This window comes from Prionailurus viverrinus, chromosome D1 (genome assembly GCF_022837055.1).
Source record: "Prionailurus viverrinus isolate Anna chromosome D1, UM_Priviv_1.0, whole genome shotgun sequence".
Taxonomy (NCBI): domain Eukaryota; kingdom Metazoa; phylum Chordata; class Mammalia; order Carnivora; family Felidae; genus Prionailurus; species Prionailurus viverrinus.
In genome coordinates, this window is record NC_062570.1 from 25,564,631 (window position 1) to 25,581,976 (window position 17,346).

At 43.0% G+C, this 17,346-nt stretch overlaps 1 protein-coding gene across 3 annotated transcripts in view; it reads right to left on the minus strand.

Annotated features, from left to right (window-relative positions):
* The window catches only part of ETS1 (ETS proto-oncogene 1, transcription factor), a 129,323-nt gene that overhangs the window by 72,525 nt on the left and 39,452 nt on the right, over positions 1–17,346 (minus strand). The window lies entirely within an intron of this gene.

The following is a 17,346-nucleotide window of genomic DNA, read 5'->3' on the forward strand; positions in this document are numbered from 1 at the left end:
GCCCAAGAAAAAAAAAATGGAACCTGTCACACTGAGAACATCTTACTAGCTAATAACAATAACATCCTTTGGGTACCACCATCGTGGGCATCTACAAACATCTGACTCAGGAATGTATCCCTATCTTACCTTTAGCATCCTTCACTGAACATTATCGTGTCAGAATGAATTACCACGAATACCACCTTTGCCGCTGCTGAATCGTGCAATGCAGAGGACTTTTTAAATTCCCTTGCGGTTTCGGATGTCCCTTGGTATGTGCACTGCCCTGAAAAATGGGCACAGGGTCCCAGTTTCGCACACATTCAGGACCGTAGACCCATGAAAACAACTCCAGGGTGTCCTGCGTAATTATTCATTTTTAGAACCCAGTACCCAACGTGCCACTGATAGAAAGTCAACAGTTGAAACAACCTCAAGAAGGGACATGTCAACTTTCTGGGATTAGAGCTCACATGTAGTTCTCTGTTCTTAAGAGCCAAGGAGAGATGGAGCCTTCCTTCATTTGCAGGAAGCCAGCTGTGTTTGCTCGGCATCTTACATCACCTCACGTGAAGGAGTCAGAATGTGGTGGATGGTCCCGGCGGTGACGCATGAGGTGGAACAGACCCCAGCTCACATCTCATCTATCTGGATTGGCTTCTATACAATAAAAACCTTTCTTCCTTGGAGTTAGCGGAGAGGAGGGAAGCAAATCTGACATGTGTGACGTGCAAGAAGGCGCCATTTAATCAGTCAGGCCTGTGAAGCACTTTCAAGCGTCCAGGGCTTGAAATGATAGGTAATGATAGGTAATGTGGAGAATGAAGAAAGTAGAAAATAGAGAAGTTACTTCTTAATGGGAATGTATTTCATCAGACTGATCAGAAACACGTGTTTTCCCCAGACTGGGAAACCATCTTGAAAGACTTCACAAAAAGGCCTTGGGTGGGAAGGGCCACTAGAGACCTACTGGGGAGGGGAGGAGGGAGGTGCAGCTGGGCGGGGAGCTGGCTGCAGACTGTGGGAGAAAGAATAAACAGCAGGCAGCTCTCTTGTGGCAGGTTCCCCGGAGAGATCCCTTTCCAGGAATTAAAAATTCTAAATAATGTTGAGAATCGTCAAATATCAAAAAGATTACAGACTTTTCTTTCAGGGCATTCCAAAACAGTGAGAGAGACCAGACGGCTGGCAACGGCCCTTCCCGCGTCCACACACGCTCTTCCTTTTCAGTGAGCTAACATTGTCTCTCGTGGAGAGTATTTTGGTAACTGGAAAGAATGGAACTGAGGTGCAGAGGTAAAGAGACGATTCCAAACAAGTGTTCCTGCTTCGAAATAGGCCATACGAAGACCTGAAGCTTCTTGTCACGTCGACTAACAGGCTTTGATTTCTTAACTTCACGGAAGGCTCTTAAGCTCTCAAATAACTGAGGAAGCAATGTAATAGCGTGGTTAAGAGCCCAGATGTGGCGATAGATGGACAAAAGTTTGAGTTTCTGTTTGGCCACCCTCCAGCTGTCAGTCCTTTGGCCTCAGAAAGCCTCAGTTTCTTCATCTATAATGGAGGTGATCATCACGCCCCACTCGCAGAGTTGAACTAAATATGGAAGGAACTTGTGCCGAGTAATTTGCCCTGTGTCTGATGCAGAAAGAGCACTCAACAACACTTTGCCCCTATTTTCAATATGAAAAGTCAGAATTATGACTTTGGAGTTAGTGAGCATACCATTTTCATAGAAGTTAATCCAAGCTGTGGTGCACAGCATTTCCACGACGAGCTTGGGATATGGTGGTCCCGCTTGCTGTGTGCCATTAAATCATGAGATAATAATAAATATAATTTTAGGTCTGGGTACGTAAACCACACGAAGTCTGACACCATCCTCTTGGACGAAAGGGGATTGATGCCCATTACGTAGACGTGACATACGGTTATGGAAGCTGTTGTCACATGTTCACAGCTATGTTACATATTAGCAGCAAAGAGAAATATTCACCGCCTGGGATTCATTCCAATATCGGGTCGTCCCCACTCGGTGTTGCAGGTCTGATACCCACTTGTACAGCCGGAGCACGATAAGACCATAAGCAAAGAGCTTTGCCATTTGGCTCTCAAGCTGGCCAGTGACTTGGCAGAACCTTCCACACTGTCTAATATATACCCCATACCATACCATTTGAGACATTGCTCGACCTGGTCCCCGTTGGGCAGTATGCCGTTGCATTCACTTCGCAGAAGTCTTTTCGTGTGTTACCCATTCTACATTTCTCTTGGCTCGCTCTTTTTCTGAGTTTTCTACCCCCTGAACTTGGGCTGGAAATCTGAACCTCAAACTACCCGTGGCGCCATACGCATGCATTTTAGTTACAGAATTCTGGACCCGTGTTGCACTTCTCCAAGCTTAGACGTGCCACCCAGAATTCAGAAGTGTTTTATTTGCTGGCATCGCCAACCTGCGCTGACCAGTTGCCCGAAAGAACCGTAGGGAGAGGTATTTCACACCGCCCCTCCTGTCGCCTGTCGGAACCCTCGTTGCTCTGCGTTGCCCGATAGCCACACAGAGTTTGCTATTTTGGGGGCACCAGCTATCATTTGTATTCTGGCACCACCAGTGCTTGGCACCTAGCCATCAAGGCTGGCACATTAGAACACACAGAGTGTCCTCACTAGCTGCCTGCTCCGTTCTGGCCAGATGAATGCCGTATCATTGGAAAAGTGGACTGAACTGGTTTTCTGGGGGTGTTTGGTTAAGTCACCCCACCTCAGCTCCAACTTGATTAAAGTGTAGCTTTGCCCTTTCCAACGACCGTGGCAAATAAATGATGGGGAAATACTCCAACATGCACATGGCTGGGTCCTGTCGTTCTTTTTTTTTTTTTCCTAGTGACTTTGGGGAGGTTTGGGCACTGGTCCTGCGGGCACAATACTGTTCTTGTTCTTCTTTTCTCTACAGAGCAGCCTTGAATAGCTCTGTCTAAAATTATAAGCAGGGGCAGCCCTAGGCTCCAAGAGATCAGAGCCCTCATGCTGGGTCTGAACAAAGACCTTGCTTTTCCCCAACAATTAGCCCTGTAAAAAAGGACATCTATCTCCCTCTATTAAAGCCACCACGTGCCTTCAAGTCAGCCCATTGTAAAGCTAATTAAATAACACGCCTCTCTCCCCATGCAGGTCTCCTGATTAGCTTTCCTCTGTCCAAAACCTCTGCAAGGCGCCTGGAGATAGACGCCAACGTACCACTCCTAAGATTCCCCCTTGGAAAAGCCACCTTATCCGTATCGTCAACTCTGTTCATGGCCCACATTCATCCAGAGCTCAGATTTAAGTCACCTCCAGCTTAGAGGAATGGATAAAATTGATTGTTACCTGTTGTTAGTATTTGCTAGTATTATTTAACATTATTTATAAATAAATAAACAAACAAACAAACAAATAAATACATGAATGATTTGGGAAGGCAACATTTGTGTCCCAAGGTAAAATCTTCGGTGGGAACCCATCCACGTGGGACCGAAAGCGCTGCCCACCCCCCACCCCCCCCCCCACCATCCCACCCGCTGGAGTGGAGTGAGTGTGAAGGACTTTCAACAAAGGTCTCAGAGCCTGGGGAAGACATGGCCAAAAGGGGCCACGGGCAGTTCTCCACCACGGAAGTAGGCAGATGTGTGTGACAGATGAAGCACAAGGTTTTCGAAAAGGTATTAGAGAGGAAAGAGGAAATAAGAAGAGAGATTTCAACCAAAATGGTTTTTAAAACAAAATTTTTTTTTAAATGTTTATTTTTATTTTTGAGAGGGAGACAGAGCGTGAGCAGGGGTGGGGGACCAGAGAGAGAGAGAGAGAGAGAGAGAGAGACGGAGACACAGAATCCGAAGCAGGCTCCAGGCTCTGAGCTGTCAGCAACAGAGCACAACGCATGGCTCGAACTCACACACCATGAGAGATCATGACCTGAGCCGAAGCCAGACGCTCAACCGACCGAGCCACCCGGGTCCCCTTCAACCAAAATGTTTTAAACATGATGTAGAAATAATAAACTCTTTCAAAGTCTCCTTACTGCTAACCAGATAAAATCCAAGCACCGCCCAAGAGGCCAAAATTGGCCCCTGCCCACCTTCCAACCACGCTTCACCTTCTTTCTCTCAGAGGGACGCTGCTCTCCAGTGCACCTGCGCTGGTTGGAATCCCTTGAACACACCCAAGTGCTTCACCCTTTTGTGCATTTCTGCAGGCCTGGCCCTTTCTGGAAAGCCCTGGTCCACCTGTCCCACCCATCTGTCAAGACAGAGCAGCAAACATACCCCCCCTGTGAAGGTTTCCCTGGGCCTTCAGGATAAAATCCAACACTTCCTCCTCTGCTCTCTCACTGCGAAATGCCTCTGAGTCAGCACACACAGGCTTCTGACTGAGCACATTCAACCTTCCCGAAAATACTCCTCAGCCCTTGGAGGGCAGGAACCATATTCTATTTCACATGTTAATTTCCAGCAGAAAACACAGCAACTTGGACATAGGGACATCCTAAATGCTTAATAAATGTGAAAGAATAAAAAACCTGAATGAGTCAGTGAATGGAATAATGAGTAAGTGGGTAAATGAATAAAACAACCATTTGACATTAAATGTGATCTGAGACGGTAGAATTGGGCACAGCTTCACTGTGCCTGGCGCTGTGTGCTTGAAAAGAGGCGCTGTTGTTTTATGACATGGTTCCCTCTCTCCTAAATGGTCCGACCTCACACACATGCATACACATGCACATGCTTTTCAGATACAATTTTTTAAAATAATAAAGTGGAGAAAGACCAGGAAAACCATTTTCTAAATCTGCTTCAAAGTTCTACAGCTCAACTTTTCAAACCCACTCTAGTCTTTGAGGTTCCAAGCTCATTTGTTCACTGGACCATATAAATCTTCCTTCCCAAGTGTTTTTAAGACTCACTGATATTCTTGGGCATCTTATGCCAATGAGTGGATGCCTAAATTACAAAGTAATCCCATATACAATTTAAGTTGCACATGAAATACTAATGGGCTTCCAAATTAGCAGAAAAAAAAGAAAAAGAAAAAAAAATTAAAGCATGTGGCAAAAGAGATTTTGAACTCTGCCAAATTCCCCAACATTAAAAAAACAGCCAAAGTCATGGAATGATTCCCATCTTTAAACCATAAAGCCTTGGGGCTCCCGGCTGGCTCAGTTGGTGGAGCATGTGACTCTTGACCTCAGTCAGGGTCATGTGTTCAATCCCCGCGTTGAATGCAGAGCTGACTTTAAAAAATTAAACAAATAAACAAACACGCAAATGTAAAGCCCCATAGCAAAACTCACCACCGGATGATTTGTCCCTAAAGTCACAGCTGAACATGATGACTTGGGTTTGGTTCTTTCCTTGTTACATTGCCACCACAATCTCGATTTTTAAAAAAATGTTTTTCTAATATTTGAGGGTGCCTTCCATAGAGAGAGAAATCAAGGCATAAAGACACAGGGGAAGAGGGACATCTGGGTGGCTCAGTCGGTTAAGCGTCCGACTTCAGCTCAGGTCATGATCCCGTGGTCCACCAGTTCAAGCCCCGCGTCGGGCTCTGTGCTGACAGCTCAGAGCCTGGAACCTGCTTCAGATTCTGTGTCTCCCTCTCTCTCTGCCCCTCCCCCCTCGCGGTCTGTCTCTCTGTCCCAAAAAAATGAATACACATTTAAAAATTGAAAAAGAAAAAACAACAGACACAGAGGAAGATTCCACGATCTTACGGAAGCAATAAGTGACCATTTCAGCAAAAGAATTTATAACATCCAACCTGAAACTAAGGGAGAAAACACCATCATTCATTTGACAGTCACTTTATTCTGGCAAACTTCCTACTTGCTAAAGTGGAATGCCCACTTTATAATGATCATAACCGATTGAAAGCCATAAAATTAGATTCTGGCTGGCAATAAGCTCTTTATTACTTGCCTTTGCCACAGTGTGCCCCCATTCTCAGATCTTGCCTTAAGGAAGATGCATCCAAGACCTCTAAGGTATGTAAAAATAGGATAATAAATGAGGAAAAATAGACCTGCATTTCTACATGGATCTGTCTCCTCAAGATACAGCTTAGTGTGAATACAAAGCAGCCATTGAGCATTGAGCATGTAAAAATCACACCTCTTAATTTATCAAGAACAGATCAAATAAGCTCCATGGCAGGAATAAACTATTACAACGAAGATAAATAGAAAACATGGTACCAAGAGAAGAATGATTGGAAATGAATATAAGTGGGAATGCCACCATATTAATCAAAGAGAAATACCAAATGCATATAATCAATGAATGCACTTTAAGCAAAGAGTAGGAACACAAGGTAAGAACTGTGTTTGTAGATGTGAGTACTGTCACAGAGATAATGGGTACAAGGATTAAGGACATTGGGTAAACACAATATTATTAAGGTCCTGGAAAATAGCATACTTTACGTGGGATAGAAATGGCTGCTTTCTAAATCCAATTGAGGTTTTCAGCAATATTCAAAGCCATAAAATAGACAAATCAAGACACACAAGAACTTCTCTTTAGGAGGAGGAAGAGCTCAGAATTGATGGTATATTACAGCCGTGTTGATAGTTCATGTCAATACATTCCAGTTAGCAGGTTATTTGAGCAATGACTTCAGAGTAAGCTGGCCATGTATCTCTGCAAATGGGAGCCCTTAGGAGGGCAATCAGGAGACATCCATTTCACACTACCTTCCTAGAATTTGGGTCATTTTCAATCGTTTATGTGCCAAACCTCAGGACTGAATATGAGTAAGCATGGTGCCTTTCCTCTGATTGAAGGAACAGCAACGTAATGACTCCCTGGTCTGGCCTAGAAGGTCACAAACACTTCCACCAACATCGTGTCCCAGCACCTCCTAGATATATCTAGGAAGAGGGCACGCATCCCAGCCCTCAGCATGCCAGTGTCGGTCCAGAGTTTCACTCAACTCTGATCTACGAGAGCTGTGCCACATACTGAAGACACAGATTTGCTCAACTCTTTGAAATTATCCATATGTCCCACTTCGCTCTTACCTACCACTCAGAGACCTTTAAATGCCATTTTTTCCCCACCAAGCCTTTGTCTCCTTTGTTGGATTTCTTATTAGACCCTTTATCACTTATGTACTATAAACCATCTGAGTCATTATTTTCCCACCAAGAAAGTGTGAAGGGGAGAAGGAGGGAAGGCGTGGTGTGGTGGAGAATACATTATCATTGCATTAATTCCCAGCCATCTTCACTCAAAATAGAAATAAGCAGAGCTGTCACTGGGAGGTGGATAGAGTAGGATCCCAAGTGATGCATCTGGCTGAGCTCACGGATGAACCAGAGGAAGAATGAAATAAGGGCTGGGATTAAGGGAAAGGGGAGGAAGGACTCAGCTCCCTTCCCATGGGAACTAGGAGGCAAGGGAAACTGACATGGAGTAAACTCCTGCACTCAGAACACTCAACATCGGCTGTGCTTCTCACAGCTGCAGCAGGAAAATGTTGGGAAGCATTAGAAGTAAGAGCAGCTGGTCACAAAACACATATTTCTAATTGTCTTTTTTCTATTTATATATGTATATTGGGATTTTACAATAACGTGTTCCAATAGTGATTTCGGGACAAGTAAGACAGTCATTACAAATGCACACACAATACATTCTGGGAAATGTTCCGTCCTTCTAAAGTTACATACCCCCATTCTTCACCAAAGGCCAAGTGAGCACCCGAAAGAAGCAAGAGAGAGGAAAGAAACGGGAAGAGAACTTGGGGGATTGATTTCAGAGGTGATATTTATTGACACCTCTAACAAGAGGCAGTTCGGCTTCCCTTAGATTCACAATGTTTATCCCTTCAAGATGCCCAAATCGAATGTATTAATTTTACTAAAAGTCTTCTGGCCACCTCTTACAGACTCAGGATATTTTCAAAACAACTGTGAGTGACTTTCTTTGAAATCTATCAAAGGTAAGACCCTCAAAAACATAAATAAATAAATAAATAAATAAATAAATATCAGTATTCATGTCCTGAGCAAACAAACATGCATTAAATGATATTTACACAATTAATTCATAAAATGAATTAATACAATTTTCTTAGAAAAACCTGCTGTTGTTTTTTTTTTCTTCTTGGAGTTAGAGAAGTTCTTGGAGTTTGATTGATTGATTGATTGATTGATTTATCCACCCTTTGCCTTATTGAATCCTCTTAACATCCCCCACAATGTTAAAAACATTGCATCAAAAAGGACAAAAAGAAATACACTGAAGTAGCTTAAAAATCAAATACTGCTTGTTTTGGGCTCTGGGTGGCTCAGCCCGTTAAGCATCCGACTTGGGCTCAGGTCATGATCTCATGGTTTGTGAGTTTGAGCCCCACGTGGGGCTCTCTGCTCAGTGCAGAGCGCACTTCAGATCCTCTGTCTCCCTCTCTCTCTCTCTGCCCTTCCCCTGCTGGTGCACACCCTCTCTCTTTCTCAAAGCAAAATGTTTATTTATCAAAAATAAATAACCATTACGAAAATACTGTTTGTTTTGGCTTAATTGTAATACAAGAGGTAAGAGGAAAGTGCTATGTTCCCATTCAGAGGTGAGGCAATTAATATCCATTTAGCATAACGAGATTTTTAGATTTGCATTCTTCATAAATGGTATGCACAGTGGCTGCTTTCTGCTGCCTTTTCCTGGTGACTATCATTCATGGAACTTACCCAAGGTCCAGCACCCGGTTTAATACAAGGCTAATAATAGGAGCTCAAATTTGGGGTCTACGACTTCTAACAGTGCAACTTTATGTTCAGCTACAAACTTTATGAAGCTCAGCTCCCTCCTTGATAAAAATGACTTAATAATAACTTACAGGATTTTTTGGTTAAGATTTAAATAAGATAATATACATAATATCTATTGAACCAGTGTCTGGTTCAAAATAAACAATAATTTTTTTTCAGGTTCCAAAATTTAAAAATTACACTCCAAACAGACTGAGAACTCAGGTATCCTCAACCCTCTAAGTCTACTCTCCATCAAAAAATACTTATCACAACAGGCAATGTTGAAAAAGCACTTAATACAAATGAATATCTAGGCCATAGATTAAGAAATACATAGGTGGCTTATGGATTTAAAAATATGTGTTTATTAACTGTACCAGGATGATAGGATGAGAAAAAATCTTTACTTATTTACTTAAGTAAACTCTGTGCCCCACCTGGGCTCAAATTCCCATTCCCAAGATCAAGAGTCACCTATTCTATGAACTGAGGCAGCTAGGCACCCCAAAATAAGAAAAATCTTTTAAGAAATAGTGCTGGGACAATGACCTATACATATGCAAAAGAAAGAAATTGGACCCCTTTCTTTACATTATGCACAAAAGTAACTCAAAGTGGATCATAGACCTAAATGTAATAACTAAAACTATAAAGCTCTTACAAGAAAACATAGGAGTAAATCTTCACAACCTCGAGAAACAAAAGAAAAAAATAGATATATCGGCCTATCATAATGAAAAGTGTTTGTGCTGCAAACTACAACATCTGAAAAGTAACAGACAACCCATGTTAAGGGAGAAAATATTTGCAACATATTCAGATAAAGAACTTGTATTCAGATGATATAGAACTCTTATAACTCAGTAGTTAAAAGACAACCCAATTTAAAAAAAATTGGCCAAGTTTTAAACAGACATTTCTCCAAATACAAATGGCCAATAAGAAGGTGAAAAAATGCTCAAGATCACTAATCATTAAGAAACTCAAATCGGGACACCTGGGAGGCCCAGTCGGTTAAACGTCTGACTTTGGCTCAGGTCATGATCTCTTGGTTCGTGGGTTCGAGCCCCACATCCGGCTCTGTGCTGACAGCTCAGAGCCTGGAGCCTGCTTCAGATTCTGTGTGTGTGTCTCTCTCTGTCCCTCCCCTACTTGTGTGTGCGTTCTCACTCTCTCTCTCTCTCCCTCTCTCCCTCTCTCCCTCTCTCAAAAATAAATAAACATTAAAAATATTTTAAAGACGGGGCGCCTGGGTGGCGCAGTCGGTTAAGCGTCCGACTTCAGCCAGGTCACGATCTCGCGCTCCGTGAGTTCGAGCCCCGCGTCGGGCTCTGGGCTGATGGCTCAGAGCCTGGAGCCTGTTTCCGATTCTGTGTCTCCCTCTCTCTCTGCCCCTCCCCCGTTCATGCTCTGTCTCTCTCTGTCCCAAAAAAATAAATAAACGTTGAAAAAAAAAAATTAAAAAAAAAAAAAAGAAAAAATATTTTAAAGAAAATCAAATCAAAACCACAACGAGGTACTATTTCACATTCGCTAAGAGAGCTATCAGAAAGACAGATAAGAACAAGTGTAAGAGAGGCTACCTAGAAATTGACACCCTTGTACATTGCTGGTGGGAATGTAAAATGTTGCAGCCACCTTAGAACATGGTTTGTCAGTTCCATGAGAGTTACCATACAAGCCAGCAATTCCACTCCTAGGTATAAACCCAAGAGCAATGGAAACATACCTTGGCACAAAAATACATACATGAATGTTCATAGCTGCGGTGTTTATAACAGACATAAAGTGAAGACAACTTAACTGTCTATCAAATGTTGGGTAAATAAAACGTAGCATATCCATATAACGGAATACTCTGCAGTGATGAAAAAGAATCAAGTACTAATAAATGCTACAACACGGATAACTCTTGAAAGGAGTCAAAGAAGCCAGTCACAAAAGGCCACATATTGTAAGACTGCCTTTACAAGAGAAGGCCAGAATGGGCAAAGTTCTAGACAAAAGTTGCACCACCAGTGCAGAAGGGTGGGAGGGATGAGGAGAATGTGACTGACTGTTAATGGGTATGGGATTTCCTTTAGGAGAAACAAAAATGTTCTAGAATTAAATTGTGGGGATGTTCGTGCAACATTGTGAATGTATTTTAAAACCTTAAATTGTTTTTTTTTAATGGGTGAATTGCATAGTGTATGAATTATATCCCAATAAAGTTCATCTCAAAACTTTCTAAAAAAACAAACAAAAAAAACCTCTGCTTTTCCAGAGGTGAAGTCAAGACAAATAAAAGAGAAAAAGAATTTCCTATCATCCAGTAAAGCCTGCCCAGTGGAGTCAATGAACATCATCTCAAGACCATTTGCTTAGCCAAAGTTCAGTGGAAAAACATCTAACATTTCCATGACCTTCTTTTCTAAACTTCCTAAGTGGCTCAGAGAGAGGCTGCCCGGGGAAACTCCAAATGGAACCTAAAAATATTATCTCCTGGCTTTATAAACATCAGGAACGCTAATGAAGTGAGGAGCAGCAGACCTAACGAATGGAACATTTCATTCAGGTTGGGAGGCCCGAGCAGAGTCTAAACTCATCTCCGAAGGCGGTCAGGAAGGCCCAGATTAGGGCCAGGGAGGTGAAAATCAACACAGGGTGAAGAAGGAAAGAATAACAGTGAGGGAGGATACATAAAGCAGAGCAAGAGTGACCACTATTCTAAACATCAGTAAAACAACCCCCGTTCACATCAAACTGTCCATCCTCATTCCGCTGATCAAGTTTGGACAAGTGAGTGCTGTTCAAGGCAAACACACTGTTTCTTCACTTTCACGTCACGTGCAAAGAGGCCACAGGAGGAACCAGGTCGCCTTGGTGTCTCCTCACTCTGGTATACAGCAAGAATATTCTCCTTACAATTCCCACACTCCCGGTGCTCCTTTGACTGCCCAGCGTGGTCACGTCTGTCTTAGCCTCCCATCAAGGTTACGTTGATGCTCCTTGAGCGTTAAGTGTACCACCCTACTTTGTGTGCCCAATACCTCATGAAGAATAAGGGCTTGGCAAATATGTGTTGCTTGAAAGAGACAGAATAAAAGTTCTCTAATGTAACCAAGACCCTAAACCACTCAAAAACCTTGAATTACCTCTGGTCCAGTTGAGGGCCAAGACGCCAACCACCCCACCAGGAGCTATGATGAGCTTGGACAACCAGGATACAGATATTCATCACATCCTCTGCTCTATGGTAGGTACTGGGGCTAAGCACTGAGGAGATGGAAATAAATGGTAAATTCCCTCGGCCTTACAGGGAGAGACACTGAATACAAAGAGCCTTATGGAACAATCTTTGGATTTTGTCTGAAAAGCATGGGGGGTTATTTGTTTGTTTTGTTTTGTTGTTTTTTTTTTTTTTTTAATTTAGTAACTTCTTAACTGATTTTAAAATCCTGGGTAGTTTTCACAATCTTCCTGACAGAGGAATCTCATAACCCTGTTTTACTTATCCAACAGACTTTAACTGAGTGCCTGTGACAATTCAGGCACTCTACTAGGTACTAGGAACAGGACAAGGACAAAAGCCTACACTCAGGGTGCATATAGACTAACAGGAAAGGCAAAAACCAGTGATCTCAATACAGTCGGGTAATCTCTACAATTCAGGTACTCACCACTGTTGGGGGAATGCAACCGGGGCCTGAACTAAGAGATTGACAGTGATGACGATGATAATAATAATAATAACAATAATCCTTATAAATTTAGAAGATAATATTGACAGGACTTGTACCCACCTTAATATTAGGATATAGTGGTCATCAGCTGTTTTGGTATCCCTAATAGTTTTCCCCTCTTCTTCCGGTACAGGACCCCTCCCACTTCCCTTCTAGAAAACACAAGACAGGAGCTAAGAGAGAAGGAGGAGAAGGAGAAAGAAAGAGAAAGAAGAGGGCAAAGGACTTGACAAGATCATTGATTCCGTAGGTTCCCCCGACTGGCTCTTCTGGACTTCTCAGTTCTGTAAATCAAGAAATTCCCTCTTAAATTTAAGTTAGTTGAGCCAGATTTCTGCCACGGGCAAACCAAAAGAGCCTTAAACAACACAAGGGTCCCAGAAAGGAGGGTGTCAATAATAGCTAGTTTTCAAGGCTGGTGATTGGTAGATCACTTGGTCGGACAGGACGAAGGGTGTAGGTTAGGTTACAGAGGCAGGAGAGAAAGCGATTAACTCAGGTGGATAACTGTGTGATATCCAGGTGAACTATTCATAGGAAAAAATATCCAGAGAATAGACTTTAACGGTAACCATTAACTTATGAAACCAAAGTGCCCTTTCCCCCGAAGTATTCTTTAACTGACACATCTTCTTTAAAGGGATGTATTATTTTTATAATAATTACTGCAAAGAAAATAAGCAGGGCATATATGCTCATGGCGAAATAGTAGCACACACCAGAAAGAGGGAAATGATTATGTGTTTTAAAGCAACCCAAACTGCACACAGCCTCCCTTGCTTTCCTCTTGCTTTTCACTTTGGTTAGAGGGAGGGAAGAATGATTAATTTCCATCTGCCCACCTGCCATAGATATTGGCAAATTGGGTAGCGTAAAGATTACGTTACATTTCAAACCTTCTGCCTTTTGCCCCCACATCTTACTGGGTGAGTTCTCCTAAGGGCATGCTTCGCTGCATCCCCTTTTTGCTTCACTCATTGAAGAAACTCTAAAAGATTATTCTCAAAGTCAATAGCTTTCTTTTCATGCCTGACCTGCTCTTTCCCACTTGATGGCTTCCTAAAACATTCCCTTGAGGGGTGCCTGGGTGGCTCAGTCAGTTAAGCGTCTGACTTCAGCTAAGGTCATGATCTCACAGTCTGTGGGTTCGAGCCCCGCGTCGGGCTGTGTGCTGTCAGCTCAGAGCCTGGAACCTGCTTTGAATTCTGTGTCTCCCTCTCTCTCTCTGCCCTTCCCCCACTCATGCTCTGTCTCTCTCACTCTCAAAAATGAATAAATGTTAAAAAAAAAAATTTTTTTTAATTCCCTTGAAGTTCCCTTAAAAGGTTTCAAAATTTTTGTCTTACATTATAGAAGTGGAAGGATAATAAAAAATTACTCAACCTACTTCAGAAATAACCATAAAAATATTTGAGAGGATAGGCAATTCACAAACTCCTGGAATAATGGATTTCAGAGTTAAACTTCACCAGAGCTCATCTAAATCCCTCTTTTCCCATTTTTTTCCCCATTTTTTCCCCTCAGTCTCCAGTGGATCTGAAGGGATCCTGGTAACTCCCTGATAATACTTTACAAAGAAGAGGGAAGTCCTCATGGTTTTTTAATCTTAATTGATTTTATACTCAGCTCCAACTCACTGCTTACCTGAAGCCCGATTTCTATGAAAGGCAGTGAAAAATTTGAAGAGGAAAAGTAATTCAAGCAAGGGAAGAGGAGTGTTCACTTGATACAGCACTTGATGGCACAGCACCAGTAAGGTTGAAAATGTCCTAATTGTGGAAACCACCCTAAGTGGTACAGGAAAGCAGTTTTCCTTATATATTTCACAACACAGTTTTCAGGTGCTCTTTGATGTAAAAATAGGTAGAGAGCAAAACCGGGGTTCCTTCAGTTCCACTAAAACTTGTGAGAGCAGGAAGAAATTTTGAAAAGGCAGATGGAAAAGTGATTATTTACTAAACATACATATTATACATATTATATATAACATCTAATATATTATATACGGAATTATATATTATATATTATATGTGGAATATAATATATAATTATATATTATATATTGTATACGGAATTTCCCTCCTCCGTAGCCCAGTCAGTAGGGCTGGGAGAGGCAGGCAGCCCCGGGGGAAATGTGGATAAATACACTGAGGCCAGAAGCCCCATCTCTGAGCCCCTCACCCCTGCCTGCTCCCAATTCTGCTTAGAGACATTTCCATTCCATTCTTTTCCAAGGCTCCCCCTCTCCCGTCTCCAGAGCAGCAGCCCCGAATCACATTGAGTTGAAAATAAAGAAATGCTTTTCCTAAAGAATTCGCACACAAATAATCTCATTACCCCAGCGCTTGGGTTTATACAGCAGACGTCTTCTGCCAGGGGGAAAAAAAAAGCACTCTACGCTCACTCACACGGAACAGCTGCGAAGAGAAAAATGGTATTTAATTCATTGTGAAATATTCAACAATGGCTACACTGCACTTTTAAAAGCCTTTTGATAGTAAAACCCACAGAGAACAGCCCATCCTGTGTGCTGAAAAGCAGCTTCCCCACAATTAGTCCCTCTATTCAGAGGTCTGAGAAGTCTGTGTAAACTTCAGCACGTGCTGTGTTCACTGTGGATAGCTTCAAGGGTATAACCTTTCACAAACTTCTTAGGGTTTAGTCTTGCTCAGCGACTCTGTCTGCTCCAAACACTAGTTGGTGGAGAAAGAGAAAGGGGGCGAAGGGAGTGTGATGCTTAGGTGACAGACCCTAAGTGAATGCCCAGCAGAGAAAAACACATTCTCCCAAGAGGCCTCGCAGATGACCGCGCTCCTTCATGCCCAATGTCAGACTAAAAGGAACCGGAGAGTAGGTCCGGAAAGATAGGCTACCCAGGCTCACTGTCTCTATTCAGCCCCAAGATTTTCATGGGTCTCTGGTTTGTGGAAAAACTAGGAAACTTACATTCTCTTATCCCATAGGGCAGGCATTAGCCACTAGGCATAAGGCAACAGTGAAGTCCTAAGTACGTTTTGGGGGCAGGTCAAGTTTGCTTCATGGTTCAGACCATGGGCTTTGGGGTAGGATCCCAGTTGAAATGACCTTCTCCCTACCTCCCAGAGTTACAGCTAGACTTCTTTGGGGAAGCAAAGTTACCTCTCCGGGCCTCATTCATCTCATCCGCAAAATGGGTCATAAGGTCACCCTCACAAGAAAGTTTGAAGAGTGAAATCACCACATATGTGCGATTCTTAGCATACAGAAAGTATTTAATGAGTGGCAATTAGTCGTCCTCTCAATCTGTTCTAGAAAGAAGGCAGGCCTTCTCTTGCACAATAAGAATATTTAAAATTAAACAAGAATGGGATATGGACTATTTTTTACTCTATATTCTTAATTCTTTTAATTAATCAGGAGAGAAGCCACAGGAAATAGAGACAGGCACAGCTATCTAACTGGAAATTCTGAGGGAGCTGAACCATGCTGGGGAAAAAAAATTAAAAAATAAAAACTAAGAGTCAAAGGAATTTTGCATCACAATAGGTTGGCTTTGTTGTTCAGTAACTTTAACCTCAGATTTTCAAAGCACAAAGTACTGATGAAATCCCTGAATATTTCAGGTATGGCTGAAGCAGACACAACTCTTCTGTTCTTTCCAGTCTTTACTCAACTGTCCACGAACAGGGCCACAGGCATGTCAGCCACTTTCATTATAAAACCCAACATTCAACTTATCAACGCGATGTAAGCCCTAAGCCCTGTTCAGTTAAGAACGTCCACCTGTACTGACCAAAGAAGAAAATGCTGAGATGTCACTGGGCCGTTCAAAGTAGCCCACCCAGGGTGGGGTAATCTCTCTCCCTAGATGGAAGACTTCTGAAAATGGTCTCCATTTGGCCAAGCCAGTTTGTGGGTGCAGATATAACAGCCAATGGTTCCATAAGAGGCCAAAGGTCAGAAATGAGGGCTGAGACCCTGAAGGATGCCCAGAGTGGGAGGCGGTTGGCTGGGAATATGCAGCTTCTGGAGTTTTGTGGGCCATCATTGTTTCTGTCCACGTTGCTGGTGGGGGTGTCAGCTCTGGACTCCCACCCCCTCCGGAGGCAGTGTTTCCACGGCTCACTTTCCACCCCCCGGAGGATAGCGGTGCTGGTCTGTCACCAGAGGCAAGTCTGTGAGAAGCAGATCACTGGGTGACTCTCCTGCGGCACTCGGAAGTGGCCTGGAGTGCTCTGCCCCTCCCCCATCTCCACCTCACAGGAGAGAGGCCGCAAATCCATAACCTTCATGGACGTTTGAAGAGATTTTATTTTATTTTATTTTATTTTATTTTATTTTATTTTATTTTATTTATTTTGAGAGAGTGGGAGACAGAGTGCAAGCGGGGAAGGGACACAGAGAGAGAATCCCAACCAGGCTCCACCCTCAGCTCGGAGCCTGATGCGGGGCTCAATCCCACGACCCTGAGATCATGACCTAAGCCGAAATCAAGTCAGACGCTTAACCGACTGAGTCACCTGGGTGGCCCTGAAGAGATCATTCTAAAAGAGCATGAAATGAAAGGGGGTGTTGGAAAAGAAAAAGGAGAGATGCGGCTGGACTTCAGCCAAGACTTCAATGCCCAGTGTCTCTGACACAATGGGATAGACTCAGCTTCCAGATTTAAATACACTCTCTTGGGCCTGGCCAGAGTGGTGACAAAGGATTGATAGGAAGGAAGCTTCCACCACAGAATTCAGTCCAGTTCAACAAAATAGGCCTTGCATACTCTCTACATGCAGCATGCTGAATGCTGCAGGGGGTACAAAAGTACCTTTTCTCTTGGACAGCAGTAGTTCTTAACTTCTTGGGCGTCTCAGATCACTTGGA